Source organism: Gymnogyps californianus, chromosome 14, assembly GCF_018139145.2.
Source record: "Gymnogyps californianus isolate 813 chromosome 14, ASM1813914v2, whole genome shotgun sequence".
In the NCBI taxonomy this organism is placed as follows: domain Eukaryota; kingdom Metazoa; phylum Chordata; class Aves; order Accipitriformes; family Cathartidae; genus Gymnogyps; species Gymnogyps californianus.
The window spans coordinates 9,255,022-9,275,453 of record NC_059484.1 but is presented as its reverse complement, the minus strand read 5'-3'; the positions used below and the strand labels follow the sequence as shown (position 1 = coordinate 9,275,453).

The 20,432-nt window shown below is 48.6% G+C and overlaps 1 pseudogene; it reads left to right on the top strand.

Annotated features, from left to right (window-relative positions):
* Positions 1–7,874: 7,874 nt before the first annotated feature.
* On the top strand, positions 7,875–14,251 carry LOC127022156 (sulfate transporter-like; annotated as a pseudogene).
* The last annotated feature ends 6,181 nt before the right edge of the window (positions 14,252–20,432 follow it).

Below are 20,432 nucleotides of genomic sequence, written 5' to 3'. Positions count from 1 at the left end.
GTATAATAGAGAGTCCTTTGAAGTTAACCGAAGATTAGAGCTTATCATGGCCGGAATTTCTTAAAACAGTGGGTTGTCAGCCATTTTCCTTTTAGGCCTAGGATCATTTTTTGACAGAGACATGAATCTGATTTAAGCCTACTGGCAAGAAGCACGTTTTGCTTGAATATGTTTTTGGACCCTTTAGAAGTAATCCAGTTTCACCTTTAGGAGTCAGGCACCACTGATTGAAAACTGTTGCCCTAAAGAATTTGTTTTATAAAGGATTTTCATATACACACACACACACATATATGTTTATGTATATATGTGTGTGTATATATGTGTGTGTACATATATATATACCTTTTGCTGCTGTATGATGGATGCAGCAGCTGTATATATCCAGTTACACTTTTGTGATACTCCTGTTTCTGTCCTGGAAAGGGCTCTTCTGCCTTCTACTGGTTTAAATGAACAGTGAAAAACATGTACCAGATTTTGTAAGGGGAAATCTGCCATACCCACTGCCTTCTACGCCTTCTCTTATCCCTGCCTCACAGCTTAATTTGTAATCTATAGGAAGAGGGAATCTCAGAACGATTGGTTTTGGGTTTGTGCATCTGTCTGGAACAGGAACGTTCATCCCAGGTGCAACCTTCAGAACACCCCAGGCCAGACTGGAAGATGGTATAAATCAGTTGATCTCCATTCCCAAACGTACTAATCAGCAATTATCAGTCTAAATGAAGAATTAAGAGATCATTAGCACGTTCATTAATGACAACACAGCATTATGGAAATTAACACTCACAGTCTCAGCTATGCTAAAGACTCCTGGAAATGTCTTTAGTAGTTTCCTGCTAAATGTCAGGCTCTTTTTTTACGTTTATTGCTGCTATAAATAGTAGTGTCAGTTCCTCCTAATGTGGCAGTTGCACTAATAAATGTTTCATTTGTGTGAATGTTTTGACACAGAAACAATTTTCAGTCCACTTCATAAAACAGGCAAAGGTACTGCAGTGGGGCACATGGTGCTTATTTTTGGATTTATAATGACATAGCCAACCTTAGTCTTGTGCGATTTAGGGATCCTGATTTCCTTGTAAGCCATTGCAGCTCCATCTGCTCCTCTTTAATTCACTGCAAGACCCACCTCCACCTTCTTGACACTTCTTTCTGTGTTTTGCTGTAAGACATTGCATATGATTGACTGTAAATAGAAGAATCATTGCCTTTGTGTATGTTGCTATTATGTGTGACCTGCTACTCAATTTTCATGCCAGATCTTTTGGTAAGGCTAAAGCTCCTGAACAGAGAGTGTGAAACAATCCCAAAACCCCACCAGTCCTCTGGGTGCTGGGGCTGGGAGAAAGGGGGCTGTGGGCAGCTGGCAGGGGAGCACCACTGTGCATGTCCCCCCACGAGCACACTGGAGCCTTGGCCCGGTGTGGGGCTGTGCGAGGGTTTGTGTAGCTGCGGGAGTAATGGTGCCGCCCAGGAACAACAGGCTAACCTGGAGATGTCTTTATTGTGGGGCTGCTGCGACACTGTGTTACGCAGCCATGTGCCTTTCTCCATAACGAGTGTAATAATAACACAGGACCTAGTTCCTGCTCAGTGCTGCTGCACGAGTCACTGTCCTGAACTACATATACAAGGGATTTCTGTTTTCGTACTTATTTATTTTTATCTAATTTTAATCTAAGTCCACACATGGCTCTCCCAGCCAGGACAGCAGAGCTTCCATGACTGCTGCGCTTCTTCCCCGTCAGGCTGCGGTGATGAACAGAAAAGTACTCTCTCTTGGAGTAAAACACAGCCATTCCTTGGTCTCCACTTGCTTCTGCTGGCTTGTGCCAAGAGACATTAAAGTCCACTGCTGGTGGGTCTGAAGAGCAGAGGTGAGGTATTGCAGGCAGGGAAGCATCCTGGCTGCCGCACCAGGGTTTTAAGCTGGTCAATACCCAGCTGCCTCCCACAGCCTTGTGCTGAGGTCAACTATGAACTCTGCCTGTGCCAGGTCCTAGATCTAGGTCTCACCTGGTGGGGTCCAGTCTTTCTGTGGCCAAACCTCCCTTGAGAAGAGCAGCAACATTGCACATCTCCTTGGGTCCAGTTCCCTGAACCTTTCACCCAAGGGCTGTGCTAACTCCCTCTTCCCCACCACGCTTAGCTACCTGCTATCATCTCCGGCGCTGCTGGCGCAGAGAGCCTTTAAGCAGGTTGAAGTCACATCACCCGCGGCTCCATTCCAGAAAAGGTGCAGGAACACCCATGCTGGCCCTGCGGCTGGGCACACAGGCAGGCGCAGGGCTCACCCCGGCTCAGCACTGACATGAACCTCCCTGTGCTCCCAGCGCGGTGAGGAGCACGGCTGGGCCGTAGGAGACTGCTGGTCTAGAAGGAGATCATAGAAACCGGAACAAGAGGAAACCCTGTGAGTTGAAGGTGAAACTCTTCAGGCAAATTGTTTCAGGGCATTATCTTCTGTTGTGGTTTTTTTTTTCACATGCTTTGGAAAAGTGATTAAATGATTGAGGTGATTTACATTTTAAAAATTTTTTTTTACTGACATGGCTAAGCTAATGAAACTGTGACGCAGATAGCAGTCATCTGCTGCTCATGCCGTACAACGTGCTTTGTATCTATAGCTTATTTTGCTTTGCGGAGTCTCAGTGTAGGATACTGTTGAGACTTCAATATTGATGTAACTGTCCACGCTAGAAGGGCTTTGCACTTATACTATGCTGGCATAGATGAAAGGAGCAATGTTTTTAGTGCAGACTTTGCACTGTGAATTACCTTGTTAAGTCCCAAGAATTACTTGCACTTGGTTATCATGTTTGTAAGCCTTTGTAGGATCAGCTGCTCATGTGAAAAACTACCTGACCTTCACTATTTCAGTAAAATTCCACCTAAAGTGGAAATAATTCTGATTCTTGCTTTTTCTTTTGAGATCATTACAATGCTATAAGTGAGGCCTTTGGTTAGGTAAAAGGGCAAATATTTAATGTGTATATTTAGTTCATAGTATAATTCGTACCTTTCTATTTTATTTTCTAGAGATTGTATAAGCTAGGGCGTATTGCTATTCTCTAATGTGCAAATACACAAAGTATTTCGGCATTGGATGGAGAATCAAATCTTCATTGAGTAAATTTACTGCCAGAAATATTTGAATTCCAGCTCTCCCCGGCTCTGAAAGCACTTAGCTCTTAGTCTGGCTCCCAGATGATCTCAGGACTCCACAGGAAGATAGGAAGCGAAACATTTTGCTGGACTTGGGTCCAAGTTTTTTATGTCTAATTTTTGACTTAAGGAAGTAAATTTTATGTATATTTAAAATGCAGCTGAAACGTGGTTAAGGAGAGGTAAAGCCTCACTTTTTCTGGAAAGCACATGATGCTTTGAGTTCATCAGCCTCTTGAGTCCCTGACCATCATCTCTGGTACCTTGGTACGTTCTGGGGTATGATTTTTTAATTATTTTAAATTCAGAATAATTTTAGATATTTGTGACATAATGTTTTGCAGAATAAAAAAAAAAGCAGATTTTGCCTGGAGTAGCTTTTTCAAGTTGGAGAATGAGTTGAGCCAAACAGGACCTCAGGAATGGAATAGATCACATCGGTTGGCTGACCTAACCAGTTTACAAAACAGTTTATTTGAATAAAATGTGGAAAAGTTGTAAGCATGTATAAAAGATTGCCTTACTTTTTACTGTGACTTATCTGTGCAGTAAAAATAAGGTATAACATTTCCCCCGGTTCAGTGGCAGAATCCAGGGTGCTGGGGGAGCCGTCTTGCTCTGTGGCATCAGTCTGTGCTGGATGGGTGTTTGCTGACACAGACCTTGCCTTGCGCCCAGCGTGAGGAGAGATGTGTTGCCATCAGCTTCTCATTGAGTGCTGTGCTCACCGACCAAACGTTTGTGATGAAAGTTGTATTTTGTCAGTCGTCTTCTTATGTCCTACTATCAGCTATGGGATATAGCCTCTGCATGTTGTTGACTCTCCTTTACGCTGTCTCTGTCTGTTAGATCTGTATCAATTGTCATTTTTATATGCTGATGTGCCTTATTGTCATTGTAGAAGATTTGTTAGCACAAGAATTTTCTATCAAATATGGTAAAATCTTTGGGATTTCTTTATCACCATTAAAAGATGGTATTTATATTTTTTCTGTTGTTGGATATATGCTTGATACCTTAGAAGATGCTGCAGCTGTAAATTTTAAGAAGAAAAGCCACACGTATTGGAGCAGTGAGTCCCCAGTCGTGTTTCTCCTGACAGTTGTGCCCAGTCGCCATTGTAAAGCGCAGTGTATACACAGCTGTGTGCACTGTTCTCCTGCACTGTGTGTGGTACGCACGTAGGCACGCATGGAAGCTTCCTGCCAACGTAAACCAGGGCATTGACTGACGGTACGTGGCCAGCAGCAGGCTTTCACCTCGTTCTGACTTTGGTCCTCTGTGCAACCAGGCTGCAGTTTGTCTCATGAATAATAACAAGTAATAAGCAATGTGACGATGATGATGTGCCATGTGCCGGTGAGCAGCACCCTCCTGTGGGCCAAGTCCATATTCCTAAAGTGCAAGAAATTACAGATTTGGTCAGGTTTGGTGCTACTTGTACTTTACAATATGTGTAGTTATAGCACATGGTATTACATATTCAGCCTTACAAAATTGCTGCAATGTATTTCAGTGTTATTTGACATAACAGGTTGTATGTCTTGGTCAGGTCATGGCCAGTAAGAGTCAGAGCAAAAATTAGAGCAGCTCTGGGTGCAGTTCTGTGCAGTTACTGGGAGTGTTATCTCTGCATACATGTCCTTGAGTTACACAAAAGATTTTCTTGATCCAGCATGGCTCAGCTTTTACCTGAGGATGCCTTTTACCTTAGGAGACCTCAGTGCACATGCTGTAATTTTTGTGTTGGTGCCAACAGAGTGGTAGGAGCACTCAATTACGGAGAACGCCAGCAGGAGCTTTCTGCTGTCTTGAAAAGCATAGGACAGCCATTGCCTTCAGCAGAGTGACTCTGATTCCTGCCGATACAGACCTGAGATAACAAGCTTCAATCAGCAGCACCCTTTACCCGTACTACTTAAGGCTCTACCTTACCTGCGGACAACTAATTCCCGCCATACATGCTCCTGTACTAGATGAGACCCCCCCCAGCCCTGTCTCCTGGGTCACAGCCTGGTGGAGGCTGCTTGGGAAAGGCGTACCAGGGATCCAGCCCATGCAGAGCCCTCGCAGCACCCGGTAAGCAGCAGGCTAGAAACTTCCTGAGCGCTTAGACCTTTGTTAGAGCTTTTGCAGCACTTCTCCGTGAAGCTTCCTAACCCCTTTTTTTGAACCTGTTGACTCCCCCCACACCCTGTTGCAGTCCGTCCCACCGTTTCTGTTGTGTGAAAAAGCCGCTTCTGTTTAAAATCTAACAGCAGATCCAATCTTGTCATATGGCAGGTAGTTCAAGATCTGCTGCAGGTTCTGGGCTTCTTACCCATCTGCTGGAGCATCTTTCCGTTCTGTGGCATCGAGATGTGACGTCCGTAGGATCCCTCTCCAGTGCCTCGGTGCACGATGAGCTGGTGTGGGATGGCTGCTGGGAGAGCTCGGGAGCCAGCTGCAGAGCTCTGCCCGACACAGAGCCTGCTGTGCTGCGGTGGGGGGCAAGTTGTGTCAACTGCAAATAGGGTGGCCCTGTGAGCCAGCCAACAGCTACAGGGGCAAGCAGCATCCCACCAGCACGGCCTCAGTGCTGTGAAGGGCTTGTAGGCAACACACACAGGTCAAGCCTGAAATGATGCCAAGTAGCCTGGGCTGAATGCCAATTCAGTATGAAACAGAAATGTGTCTCCCCGTTTTTATTCCACTGTATCCATCTGTAATCAATTTAATCTGTTTACAGAGCCATTATAGCATTTTCAATTATTAGCTTGATAATTTGGAAAAGGGTCATAAGCACTGGACATTTGTCATGCAGAGAAAAACATGAAGACAGCAACAGAGCGCCACAAAGTTGGCAAGGAATCATTTTCACCCTCCTTATATAAACTGGGAATGCTCCCTGAATCCTCTAGCTGATGTATTTGGAAGTGCTCTTTTTTTCCATCTTCTAGGAGTGGACATCAGTGCTGGGGGAAGGAGTTGTAGCAGGGCGTTAGCAGGGTGGACCTGGTATGCGGTGTCCTTGATAGCTGGACAGTTGATGTGAGGTATATGACCTCTGCGGCCAAAGATGCTCTTCCACGTCCTTTTAGATCTGCTACCCCTGCACTGAGTCTCTTTTCAAGGACATATGCTCCATCTCGCATCTTTCAAAATGCACTAAAAACCAGTCCTTGCATGTCTGTCTTCATGGCTCATTGCTGGGAGCGAGCAGTAGGTTAAATAGATGTTCTTTATCATTATTTATTTGTAGGTTCCTTGATCCCTTTCAAACTTCAGAGTGGCATGACTGCATTACCATGTGCAGTCACAGGGTGAGTGACACTTTTGGCCTCACAATGTTTATGTCTGGAGAGAAGTTTATCTTTGCCTTGCATGCTCTGCTGTGACCCCTGCATGTTAGCATAAACTGCCCTGCAAAATAAACCATCAGAGAGGTTCTGTTCAGCTTTTTTGTCCTCAGGCGCTTTTGTTGCATTTTGCCGTATCTCAGGAGTGGGACCAGTTCTGAGCTTGTCTCCTTTTCCTTGTTTTTCCCTTAAAAAATGGTGATGTTTTGCAGATGTCTACATTTTGAAAATTCATTTCCAAGTGGAACTGAACCAGCAGCCATCCGAAAAGACTGTCAAGTCCCAAATCTGAAGGGAAGGAAGAGCATCTCTCTTAGATACCTGGTACCATTACCTGGCTCACTTGCCTTTTTTTTTAATAAAGTTGCACGTGATCTAAGTAACTGCAGAGCAATGGGGTGCAGCCATGTACTAAGCCAGGCTGGTCCATTTATGGAGCCAAGACGTGTGGGATGCTACTTGAAAGGCTTCCAGGAGCCAAATAGTCATAAGTGTATTTACAAGCCTTAAAGGAAATCAAAAATCCTTGTGCAGCGCAGTTAGCTCTGTTCCAAAGAAAATTGGAGATGCCAGCTCGTCCTGTTAAACACAAGCAATGCATTGACACAGCAGCAGAGACTTGAATTCGCTACACTTACTCATTGCAAAATGCCTGGGTAACAATCACGGACACAGACAATTTCATTATTTTTTTCTACTTTAGGATAGAAAACCAGAATAGCCCACCACTGCATTTTCCTTGTACCTGGAGCCTGGGTTTCCACTGCTCTGTTTCTAGCTGGCTGCAATGTCTGTTGCGTAGATGGATGTTACATTGCTCACATACCATGCCATAAATGAAAAATTCGGATTTCATGCTTTCTGCTTGTTTTAAAAACAGAGGGTGCCATGTTACTGGCAGGCAATGTCCTGTCTACACTTGAATTGTTCAAGCTAATACCATCTGTCCAACCCAGCCTTGCCCAGAATGGAGCTAAACAGTTAAGTGAGTTTATAGTGGCAATAAAGAACAACCCTTGAAGATGCATTTGAAAACAAACAGTTTCAGCAGTTAGCTGTAGTGACCTTGCATTTGGAAGGCAGTGCAGCCTTAGCCAGCTGAAGGTCACATGAAGTTCCATTGTGGGTTTCTTTTTTTAAGCTGTCTGCTATACATTTTCTAGAGCAAATGTGAAATGTTTGCAGTTTCTGCCCTTGCCTCGCGTCATACAGTAGAAGTGATTTCAGAGACGTACACAGTGTTCAGTGTCACCAAGTATGTTCTTACATCCTCTCTGCCAGGATGGAAAACATAAAATGGCGTCTCCTCAGTGTCTACAGACTGAATTTCCAGCACAGAGAGGACCACGCAAAAGCTGCCGTAGCATGAAGGCTCACCATTTCGAAGAGGTCAGCGAGGAGAACCGAACGCACAGGGAAGCCAGCTGGGACAAGGAGCTCAAGAACGTAATTGCACGGAAAGTATGGAATATTATTATGTTGAGTACACAAAAGCAACTGGGAATTTGCACGTAAGAAAGGGGAGAAAAAATTTGTAGGGAAGGCTTCAGACTTAATTGATAGTCACATTTACAAAGGATGGCAGGGGAGGCACGGAGACAGAAGGAATGGAAAAAAGAACTGCTCACCAAAACCTGTGCCTGGGAGAGGTGGAAGAGCATGGCTATATCAAGGCTTACCAAGCTGTATCAGGTGGTAAAGGAAATCATAACAACCAAAAGAGTTCCAGAATATATAAGTGAAGATGGAAGTTGGAAGGAAAAGCAGCAGCAGGCAGTGAAGGCAGGGCGGAGGTTAAAGGTAGCCTAGATACTGTCACAAATGGAAACAGTGCTTTATCCCATTTTCATGGTGGACAGATCAGAGATCCAGAAGTGGAAATGAATGTTTCCTGAATAAGATCAAAACCCAAAGATGGATTGTGCTCCAATGTGTTTCATCCCAGCAAACAAGCCAACTAAAAGACCGACGTGGCCAGCTCTTCAATGACTGACTCACCAGTTCTTCAGTGACTGAACTTCAAGATGAAGGAATTGTACAGAAAATGGAAATTTGGATCATTTGCTAAGGAAGAAGATGGAAAAGGAAAGTGAGTGAGTAGAGACAACATCAGGCCAAGACACAAAATGAGCTATAACTAGGAAGGATTGTAAAGCATATGAAGGGATCATCTTTTAAGGACAGGAGGAATAACAAGGCTAAGGAAAGATACAGTCCATTACTGAAAGAAGGGGAAGGGAAAGGGGAGCTATTAACAAATGTACCTGAAAATACATGAGCTGTGGGGGAATGGCAGAGAATAAAGAATTCATATAAATAGATAAATACATTGAGCAGCTGTCTCCCCTGCCATGTGCTTTCATTTTTTCCTGCTGCCAGAGAGCACTGATGTTTCTTATTTATTTACTTCTAATTACTGAGATACAGACTTCCACTGATGAGATAAATGTAGTGCAGGATGCTGATCTTCTCCTTCTCTTCCCTCAGGGTGTCTCCCCAGCATCTAAATCAAAGGCTTGTGAAAATGTCATCTCTCCATACCCCACACCATCTCTCCAAATGCTGTGGGCTCTCAGCCCCCTTCCCAAGCCCGGAATGCAGTCAGTGCCAGGAGCAGAGGCAGGGGCCAAGGTGCCTGACTGCCAGGCGTTTGTCCTGCTCCACGGGGCAATGGCACATCCAGCAAAATCTTAGAGACTAGGTCAATGGAAAAGAGATGGAAAAGAAAGAGTGGAGAATGAGGTGAGACTGGCAGGTGGGAGTGTGTGCTGAGAGGTCTGATGTAGGTTGTTGGCATGGATCACAAGGGCAGAACGGTTACAGCTGGTATTTATGAGGCTGCTGTTTCAACTCAGGATGATGAAACACTACCTTTTTCCTGCCCACTAATGCAATTGTTCACCTTTACCTACAAAAGAAATGCAACGCTGCACTTCACCGAATTGTGCTTACTTCTGCGAAGCAAAATCCCTTGTTATTTGTGCTATGGTCTCTAAAAGGCACGTGCAAAATGTGGATTGTGCAGATTTGACACACATTGAGTTCTTCTAGCTATCCAGAAATAACCTGTATCATCACACCTTTGCTGTCAGTACAGACCTGTGGGTACAAAGCCTCTGTGAAGCCCGGTGTCGCTGGCTCTGTGGACGCGAGTGAGCGCAGTGCAGCCGAGCAGAGGTGGAGACGTGTGGGGAGCAGCTGGGCGGGCGGCTGAGCAGGGTGCGGGGGGCTGGTGGCAGCACGCTGGTGGAAAAGCTACCAGGAAAGAAAAGTCATTCTGGAACAAGTTTTGCTTTTTCATGGGTTTTTGGAACAAAAGCTTGTCCAGCTTAGATGAAAACCTGAGCAGAGAAGCCTGGCAGGACTTGGGCAACGATGCTCTCTCAGTTCAGGGAAGGGCAGAGCAATAGCACATGCAGGAAGATTTCTTTGCATCGTTCCCCTTGTTTAGCAAACACCTCTCCAAATACCAGCAATACTGTTATCTGGCAGGAGCACTTCTCTAAACCCCTTCAATCATTCTTAATGGCCAGAACAAGTTTTCATCAAAAATACTCTCCCAGAATGAGTTCTGTTTTCAAAATACAGCCTGTTTGGCCGGCTGCACCGTCTTCATCAGCTGGAGCAAGATAAAAGGGCCGATCGCTTGGCTCAGTAACTCAGATCTCTTCTCAAGGGAAGCAGCACATGGTCCAGAAGGAAGGCAAAGGAAACAGGTTTGCAGTTGTTAGCCTCGTGCTTTCTCTGTTCAGTGTGTGCTGCGAGGTGAGGAGACAGGTCTGTCCACAGGGGAGAAGCTCCAGGTAGTGAGAAAACACCCAGTGTATCTCCTTGCAGCCAGCGGTAAGATTTGGGTTGGGACTAGTGGTGTGAAACGAACCCATAGGGCAGGGGAATGGGATTTCTCATCATCCCAGTTCAATTTCCGAACTGCAGCCACTCTAGGTCTCCTCTCAGGAGAATTTTTCTCTGTGTGTATTATTCAGTTTTGACAAAAAGGTATGTTTTGTTGCAGCTGCATTTTGACTGAAAAACTTGGAGTAGCTCTGCAAAGTGTGTATGTTACTTAACCAGACTGAAAAAGTAGGATGCTTTCATTCTGCAGATAGGAGCCCCTGTGATGGGCCTGTTTGATGCAAGCCAGGAATGTAATTTAAAATTTTGAAATGTTAAAGGAAAAATTATTTTGCAAATTATCTCCCTTACCCACGTGTTACATTCCTAAAGCATCACTTGGAATATCTCAACATTTTCAAAATAGCTTTTGCTTAAGTGGAAGTGTCATTAAGAAACACAGGGTTCCTGAAGAAGTTTTAGTTTCAGTGAAATAGTATTGTCTGATCTTAACCCATTCTGCTGTCCTATTTCAAAACAAGACGTATGTTAGGAAGGAGCACAGGGGTCTCTGTAGCTCTGTCCCTGATGTGGGCATTTGTGCCAGGTTGAATGCAATTTAAACCATGGTCTCAGGGTTGTGGTTAATCAGGTCCATAAGTGAAAACAAACAAATCAGCTGGCACCGCGGGAAGGTGCTTTTCTGTTTGATTTGTCTGAGGTTATTTTCCTTTATTTGTTTATCCACACAATCTGCATGAGCCCTGGAGCTAAGCAAAGCACATGATGTACATGACTGCAACACCTCACGGCTACCTGCTCTCCTGCCTTAGCTCTCCTGGTGCAATGGAGGACACGTCGAGCCCGAAGTCAGGACAGAGCAAAGATGTACAGAGCTCCCTACCACCAGAAGAGAGCCCTGCCCATTTTGTACATGTCAGATTGGAGGAGTATGAGCCTGCAGACTTCAGCACCAAGGACCTCATCCTACAGAAAGCCAGAGAAGTCTGCACATGCAATCATCAAACCATCATCACCTTCTTCTGTCGGTTGTTCCCAGTGCTGGACTGGCTTCCCCGTTACAACGTCAAGACACAGTTGCTTGGGGATGTCATATCTGGGCTCCTGGTGGGGATAGTTGCCATCCCTCAGTCCATCTCCTACTCCCTCTTAGCCAACCAGGATCCCATCTATGGAATCTACACCAACTTCTTCTGCAATATCATCTACGTTGCTATGGCCACGTCACGCCATAACTTTGTGGGCTCCTTCGGCATCCTGTGTCTGATGATCGGGCAGTCTGTGAACCGGCACCTCCAGCTAGCAGGGTACAGCAACGACAACGGTGGCTCTTCACTGGTGGGCAACTCCACCTCCTTGAGTAACGGGACAGGTGCCTGTGACAGGAGCTGCTACGCCATCACTGTGGCCCTTTCCTTAAGCTTTCTGGTTGGTCTTTACCAGGTACAAATGTTCGCTGTTGTGCTGTTTCCTCTCCGTCCTTTCCCTGCTATGAACTTCTCTGAGCTAAAGATCTCTAAGCTCCAGTCTTGGTTCAGACTTACAAGTCACGAGAAACCTTTCCTGACATGAGTAGACCCCGACACCCTTGAATCAAATACAGTGATTTAGAAACCCCCAAACGCGGCTGAATGTGGGGTTTTCTTCCCTCCATGTGATAGGCCAGGTCCTTGGATGTGTCTGAAACATCCTTTAGGATCAGACACAGCAAGGGAGGAGAGGGAACTGTGAACCACCTTCCCAGCAGCCCAGTCCTGGAGCTGAGCTGGCTCCTGGTGCAGGTTAGAGCAGGTTTGGGGCTGGCAAGAACAGTCCTCAAGGACCCTGCCATCAGCAGGGGTTCCTTCTAAGGCCATGCTCCCTGGCAATGTCCCCACTGCCTGGGCCTAGCTGTCACTGAACAACTTCAGGCTCTTTCACCGGGACAACTAAAATGCAGTGCATTGCAGTGGTTTTATGCCACCAAGTGATACAGCTGCTTTGATGTGGCTGCTGCCTGGAATTTCAGTTTTAGCTATGCACTCTTATTGCTTGTAAGGAGACATCGGCAGGGACCTTGTAGGCTTCTTTGTATGGCATCTCTAGCCACAGATGAGTCTGATAGGTAGGTCTTTTTAGTTTTCCATGCCCCAGATTAACTGCTGAAGAAAAAGTCCTCTGCCTCACACTGAATGCTCAGCAGACAGAATAGCCAGAGCTGCTAAAGTGGAAGCAAACTGACATAAATTGCCAGCCACCTCTCCCAGCCCTTCTCATTGATGCTAAAGGTATGGCTGGCTTGCTTTTCAGATCCTGCTGGGGTTTTTACAGCTGGGCTTTGTGGCTGTCTACCTGTCAGAACCTCTCCTCAGTGGCTTTGTGACCGGCTCCAGCCTCACCATTATCACCTCCCAGATGAAGTATCTCCTGGGACTGAAAATACCTCGTCACGAAGGGGTGGGGTCCTTCATCCTGACGTGGGTTGACCTTTTCAGATACATCCAGAACACCAACATCTGTGACCTGGTCACCAGCCTGGTTGCTTTGGCCATCATAGTGCCTGTCAAGGAGATCAATGACTGGTATAAGGAGAAGATGAAGGCCCCATTCCCCATAGAGCTGCTGGTGGTCATTGTAGCCACAGTAATATCTTACTACTTTAACTTTGAAGAGCGATACAAGTCTGCTGTTTGTGGGGATATCCCCACTGGTTTCAGGAAACCCACTCTACCAGATATAAACCTGTTTTCCAGCCTGGCAGTTGATGCTCTGCCCATTGCTGTTATTGGCTTTGCCATGACCGTCTCCCTGGCGGAAATCTTTGGCAAAAAGCATGGCTACGCTGTCCGTGCCAACCAAGAGATGATTGCCATTGGCATGTGCAACCTGATCCCTTCTTTCTTCTACTGCTTTGCGAGCTCTGCAGCCCTGACCAAGACTCTGCTGAAGGAGTCCACAGGGACCCAGACCCAGGTCTCCGGCCTGGTCACCTCCCTGGTGCTGCTGCTAGTGCTGCTGTGGATTGCCCCACTCTTCTACTCACTGCAGACCTCCATCCTGGGGGTGGTCACCATTGTCAACCTGCGGGGGGCCTGAGGAAGTTCCATGACACCCCTCGCATGTGGCAGCTCAGCAAGCTGGACACGGTGGTGTGGTGGACAACCATGCTGTCCTCCACGCTGATCACCACAGAGATTGGGCTCCTCGTTGGCGTCTGCTTCGCTCTGCTCTGCATCATCTTCCGCACGCAGAGACCCAGGGCCACGCTCCTGGGCAAGGTCAGCAACACGGAAATCTACGAGGACCAGTCCACTTACAAGCAGCTCAGCAGTATTGCCAACATCAAAATCTTCCGCTTCGAGTCATCCCTCTACTATGCCAACAAGGACTATTTCAAGACTGTTCTCTACCAGAAAACTGGGGTAAATCCTATCCTGCTGGCTGCTAAGCACCAAAGGGTGGAGGCCCAGGCAAATGCAGACACAGGCAACAGCAAGAGCTTTTTCAGCACCAGGTTTGACTGCCTGAAACCTGCCAAGAAAAGGACTGAGGAGCCTCCAGCAGATGCCTGTCCTCCCTCCATAGATATGCACACCTTAATCCTTGATTGTGGGGCAATGCAGTTCATAGATACTGTGGGTCTCTCTGTGCTAAAAGAGATACAGCATGACTACGAGGAAATTGGCATCCAGGTGCTCCTGGCCAACTGCAACCCTTCCATCCGCCACCGGCTCCGGGAGGGAGGCTGGGCTGGCGAGACAGACAGTGGTGGTCAGCTGGCTTTCCACAGCATCCACGATGCAGTGCAGTTTGCTGAACGGTGGTACCACGTGCAGCAGGAGGAGGGCAAGGAGAAAAAGGATGCTCTCCTGGACCCCGAAGACCTGAACTTCCAGGCGTCTTTGTAGACCTGTGTGTGAGGAATGATTTCTAATGGGGATGGGCTTGGTATGTGCTTGAGAGCAGTTTTAGTTTTTGTGCATGTTTTGAGCATGCAAAAAAGACTTTGATGAACTGTCAGCAGCAGGCATGGGGCAAAAGGATTGGGGAAGGTGTGGATTTCAGGAGAGATTGCCAACAGGTAAATAATCTGAGAGGCATTTCAAGGTCTGTCATGTGGGTAAAGAGCCTGGATGGCTTTTAACGCTTCTCCTTTTTAGAAAGGGCTGTGACGGCAAGAGATGCCGTGCAGGGAGACGGGACGCCAGGCTTCCACCAGCAACTTCCATTAAACCGCCTCTTCCCGCCTCGCCACGCTGCTTTCCACGCGGAACACCCCGCCAGCGCCGGCCCGGCCTCCCTGCTCCGCTCCCGCACGGACACTGTCTCGCGTGGGCACTGGGGGGCACGAGTGAGCCGCTCTGCGCAGCCCGAGCCGGCGCTTCCCGGCCCGGGGGCCGCTTCCCCGCGCCCCCCCCCCCCCGCCCCGGGGACCGGCCCCGTGCCCGGGGCGCTGGGCGGTGGCTGCGCTCCCTCTGCCAGCTAAAGCTGCGCACCTCCGGTGGGAGGGAGGGAGGAGAGGGTTTACGGCTGCTGTCTCAGACCCCTCTGCTTTCAACCGGGGTTGAGGCCGAAGCGCTGCATCCCGGCCCCCAGCCCCGGGCATGGCTGGCTGGGTCGGGGCTGGGGAGGAGGGTGCTGCCGGCCCATCGGGGCACCCTTTGCTGAGGCTTGGGGAGCCCCTGGGAGCTCACCCACCGTCAAGAGACCACTCGACGGCCAGGATGTGCAAAAGCAGGAGGTGAGCCAGGACCACCTCCAGGCTGGAGCCATGTCCCTTACTGACCGGGTGACATTCGGCAGCGGCTTGGGCCCCACACTGGCTGTAAGGGCCAGCAGCATGGGACAACCCTGTCCTTCAGCGTTACAGGTCCTGCCACGGTCCTTGGGGCAGCAACAGGTATCACTCTGCTGCAATGGCAATCACGGGAGGAGGCTTTGCAGGGGTTTATCCCCAGAGGTCTGAGAGTGACCCAAGCTTTATGCCTGAAAATCCTATTCCCCGTGGCACCCTGGCATTAACCACCATCTGATTGCTTTTTGGGGAGGCAGAAGGTCAAGATGGGACACTAAGGCAAAGGAGAGAAGAGCTGTAGGCAAGGTCTGCCATCTGCTCCTCCAAGGAGCCCTGGTGATGCTTCCCACCTCCCCACGGGGAGGCACAGCCCCAGGCTCCAAGGCCAGGCGTGAAGGTAAGCAGCTCCCCTGTGCTGTGCCTCTTGGCTGTGCAGCTCAAGGTGTGCACCCCCAGACAGAAAAAGGGCTGCAGCTGACTCGAACCCACCAGGAAGGTTCACAGATGGAACTGGAGCTTGTTCCATGCAGTTTCCTTCTATGTGCAACTCCAGTGTCCATATACTAGCCCAATGTGGAATAACTAGGGAAAGAGAGGATGCCAGCATCCTCTCTTGTGGCGCAGTCCCTTGAAAATTGCATTGTGGAGAAATACACACCCCAAGGCATCTTTGGGTGCCAGGCAGCAAGGCCACTCACCCGCCTCCTGCGACGTGCAGCAGTGGGAGCTATGGCCTGATTGCACCGGGGATGAGAACCACCAGTCCCACTCACTCCTTCACTCGCTAATGTTTATTCATCTTTTGCCACCTTTATTTTGGACTGCCCTTCTCTTCCCCCACAGCCACTCTGAGTCAATGCGGGAAATGGATTGCAGAGGCTCATTTATTTTTCAAACGCCCTACGGCAAAGAATTTAACAGGCCCTCAATGGCCACAAAACAACAGCAACAAACCCGGCAACAGCAGAGCACTTCCCTTAAAAACAAACAAGTTTCAGAAAACTGCTGGGAGTTTGTTCAGCTGACAGTTCTCCCTCAGGCCCTGTGTGTGGCTCAGGACAGTCTGCTGCAGGGGAGGAGAGGCGCTTTCCCCTGCTGTTATTTACAGACTGGGGTTCGTGTGACTTCCATGGATGAAGTGACAGATTTCCTCCCCACAAAAGGTATCTGAGATCACCAGCTGCTCTTCAGAAACTGTAAATCAGGAACACCCGTGCCACACCTTGCAATGGCCACGGTTCTCCCAGCGTTTGGCAGAATCGGTGCTACCTTCCACGTGCACGGCCGGATCCTGGCTGCAGCTGGAGACACGGTGCTGTCACTCGTAGCAGTGGGGCAGGGCTGCCTCGCGCCTGCAGCACCGCCGGGCGTGCAGCCGGAGGGAGCCTCAGCTCCGAAGCGGACACGAGGACCTGTCCTTTCTGCTGGGCTGGGACAGGCAGCATCCTGCTGGCTCTGCTTCTCATCCCGGGGGTGAGTCCTTGCTCTGAGCTATGAGGCTCCGCAGCATTGCCAAGTACCAGAATAGCTTTTCTTCCGTGAACTCCATCTGTAAAAACACCTTCTACGTTGCGTGTTTAATATATAACTATTACCCTGGCCTCATCCAAGAAATGCAGCACCAAAGATATCTCGGTGAAGGGAACTCTAGCTTTGGCAGCCACTTGGGAGCCCAGGGACAGGAGACTGTTGTAAATAAAGTGCATGGAAAAGGAATCCTACTGGCTCTGCTCAGGAAAATGTCTTCTTGTGGTCAAAAGACTATTTCAAATGGATTAGAGAGCATAGTATGCCCAGCTGCTTGCAGGTCCTTGGAGCAAGGTTGTAAGTGTCAGATGAAGCTGAATTGACTGAAGAGGCCAGTACAAGCCTTGCAGGGCTGGATGGACAGGCGTGCTCAGCGTGCCCTGGGTGCAGGTGCGAGCAGGGTGCAGCTCTCGGGAGCTGCAGCACCTCTCTCCAAGGGTCCTTGCAGGCCATTGCAGCATGAGGCAACTCCCCAGGGAGGTTGCATCAGCGATGGAACAATGAGTAATGGGGCAGTTTTGTGTCTGAACAGCAAGTCAGTAGAGAAGAAAAGTCTTGTTACCTGCAAGGATTATGACCTTCCTTCCCCTTTGGAATAGTATTGCCATAATTTTCTTTATAAGACTGTTTATGGAGAAAATTAAATTGTTTTAGTTAGACTTTAGATGCATTTATGATCTCAGTGGGGTCATAAAGCTGCAACAGAAAATAAAACCAGTGCTGATGATAATTCCTGGGCACAGCCTGGTGCAAGATAGCGCAGATGAGATTACTGTCAGAGCAGCGGTTCCCACAGCTCTCTGCAATGGGAAATGGCTGTTTATGTGAGCAGTTTCTGCTCAGAGCTGGGAGAGCTGTGAAAATGCCAAAGAGATAACTGGCAGTTTTTATGGGATGCCTTCCCTTGGAAAGGAGAACCGAGGTGGCAACCTCCTTCCCTCTCCTCTCCAGCCCAGAGCAGCTGGGATCTCGCTGGCAGTCCTTGCACAGGCTGCTTGCCCAGATTGCCCAGCCCATTGGCTCCAGCATCACCTTCCAGCCCACAAGTCAAACATCCCGGTGGCCCAGTGTTCCTCTGTTTCCCACAGATCACCAAGGTAGCTCAAGAATAATTGCTATTTTTATATCAGTTCCTGTGAAGAGGCCCTGGGTTGTAAATGACACAGAGGAGAGACGAGGAAGGACAAATGACACAGTCCAAGGTCAGCTAATAATCAGTGTCATGGGAGATCAGGCTGACCTCTCACCACCTACATCTCCTGGTGGAAGCAGATGTGAGCAGGAGGGGACCACAACTGTGGGCCAATTCCCTGGTGAGGGCACAGGGCACTCGTCTGCCCCCAGCACCCGACTGCAACAGCCTGAGTCCCCCCGTTTGCCAAAGGGCCTCAACATCTCAGCTGGGGGCTGACCCACCACATCTCCCACCCAAGAGGACCTGTCGCTGCGTCCCGCTGCCGACAGGCTGCACCCCAGGGCATCTCGCGTGCCTGTCCCCTAAAACTTCACCAGGGGCCGAGGAAATGCCATGCAGCTAAAAGCAAATGTTATCCCTCCTGGTAAGCAGCTCACCTGTTATTCTGCTTCCCTCTCTCCCCCCTGCCTTGCTGTGGATCTATAAATACTCCAGGAGTGTGATAAATAGAGGATTGCTGCTAAGGCTTTGTCAGCTGCAGTTGGAGCTGACTGTGCAACTGTTAATTATGCCTCAGCAGCAGCCGGACAGGTTTAAATCCTTCTGATGCTTTGAAATGCTCCCTCTGGGGAAGTTTAAGGAATAAAGGTTGTCGTGGCTGATGGGTGTTTGCTTCCTCTTCTCGAAAGAGTATGAGACACTGATTGCTGCATGGAGGGCTGTTCTCCTCACTTCCATTGCCTGTTCCTGGAAACACAAACTCTGTATAATGGCAAGAAGTTGCTTCTGCAGATCTATATCTGCAATAAAGCAGTTAGCGTGCTGCCAGCACGTGCATAGAGTTTGCCCATGTAAGCTTTCCCTAGCAGACAAAACTGAGTTGGAAAGAGAAAGCAGTGAGCTGCAGGCGATGACACTGGATTTCCTGGGGAAAAAAAAAGTTAGGGCAAACATTAATGCCTCACTGGAGATAGCCTGGTGACGAAGGAATCACCAGACAGTGGCTTGGGCTAACATAGTCCAGCTGCAGGTGAAAAGCTCCCGAGGGGTTCAGCACAATCCAGGGACTCTGCTGGGCCCCCTTCTCCCCCGACTCCCCGGGAGCTTGCCAGGCTGAGCTGTGTGGGTGTCTGTGTCTTCATCTATGAGCTTGCTGCTCTGGATTGCTTTATGGGTTTGCTGTGCCATATTTCTACTTGTGTTTCTCAGAAGAAAGGCTTTGCTCTGATACATTCATGGCAGCTTCCAAATTCTTCCACTGAGTAAGGGGCATGCACCCCTCAGCTTAAATCCTGGTCTAAAACATTCAAAGTCATGGGATAGCCACATCAGAAACCCTTCCTAAGCCACTGGATAAAAGTCCCTTCCTTTTTCTGCCACTCACCCCTACCCTCTAGTACAAAGTGCCCCGGGTGCTGTGTGGGTGCCCTGTGTAGAGGTATCATCACGGATGATGGATGATGCTCTGCAATATGAGAGAAAAACCCAAGCTGCAAACATCAGATGGTGATTGCAGGCAAGTGTCTCCAAAGCTGTGTGCAGAGCTGGGGCAGAGCCAGGTCTGGAGCCGCAGGGCTTGGGCCCAGGCACCCTGCTCGAGCTGTGTGCTCAAGGGAAAGACAGGGAGAGGTAGGAGGACAGATCTTCTTCAGTCCTGGCTGTTGCACTAGCTGTGCTGAGTTTTTATTACATGCACCAAGTTTACTACTAACCTGAGCTCTACATGTCTGCTTAAGAAGTGCTTTCCACACTTATTCTCCTCTTAGAAGATTGCTCTGGGGCACTGTAAAGCACTGTAAAGTCCTTGTCATAAACAATAGTCTGCTTTCACAGATATTTCCTCCTGGACATAGTCTCCTTCCAACCGCGATGACTGCAGGCCAAAGGCTGGGTGTGATTTCTGTTGTGCAATCAAATACATGATGCTGCTGGCAAAGGACACTGCCTTCACCGAGCTGGCAGTGTGCGCAGGTGTGGGTATCCAGGCACACCAGCCCGGGTACACACTCATGCACATGCACGTACATGCCCAACCTTGTAGGTGTTCACCCAGGCACAATGCTGCTGCACCATTTCCAAGCCCCAGCTCTCCGACTCAAGTTCCCCAGGCAGAGCTTTCGGCATGGCAGGGCTGTGATAATTTACCAGCAAAGCCTGGGGTCTTTTCCTGCTACAGTCACATGGAAAAGAGCCTCCAGCTCCCATGTCTCCAAGCCCCTCCGTGACGTTTGGACCCTGCTATGAAGGCTGCACAGGTGGTGCAGCCTGAAGGTGAGAGCCTGGGGAGGGGGGACAGGACCACAGCATGCTGTTCCCTGCTCATCCTTGGCAAGTCACTGAGCATCCCAACCCTCTTTGCCTTGAGTTCCTTCCCTCCCTCCACCTGCTGGAAAATGGAAGCGATAAGATTCACATCCCCGAAGGGAGCTGCCAGGGCTTAAACCAGACAGCTTTGGAAGTGACATTTTTGGTAGCATTTCCAGATTTTCAATGGCCAGGAACAGCAAGGGGAAGAGACACAACAGCTTTTGAGATGCAAAATCCCCCATATTACTTGACTGGGAATGTGCTCAATTTGTTTTTTCCACAGTGAATCTAAGAGATGAGACTTTTCTCAGTGATATTCTTGTGA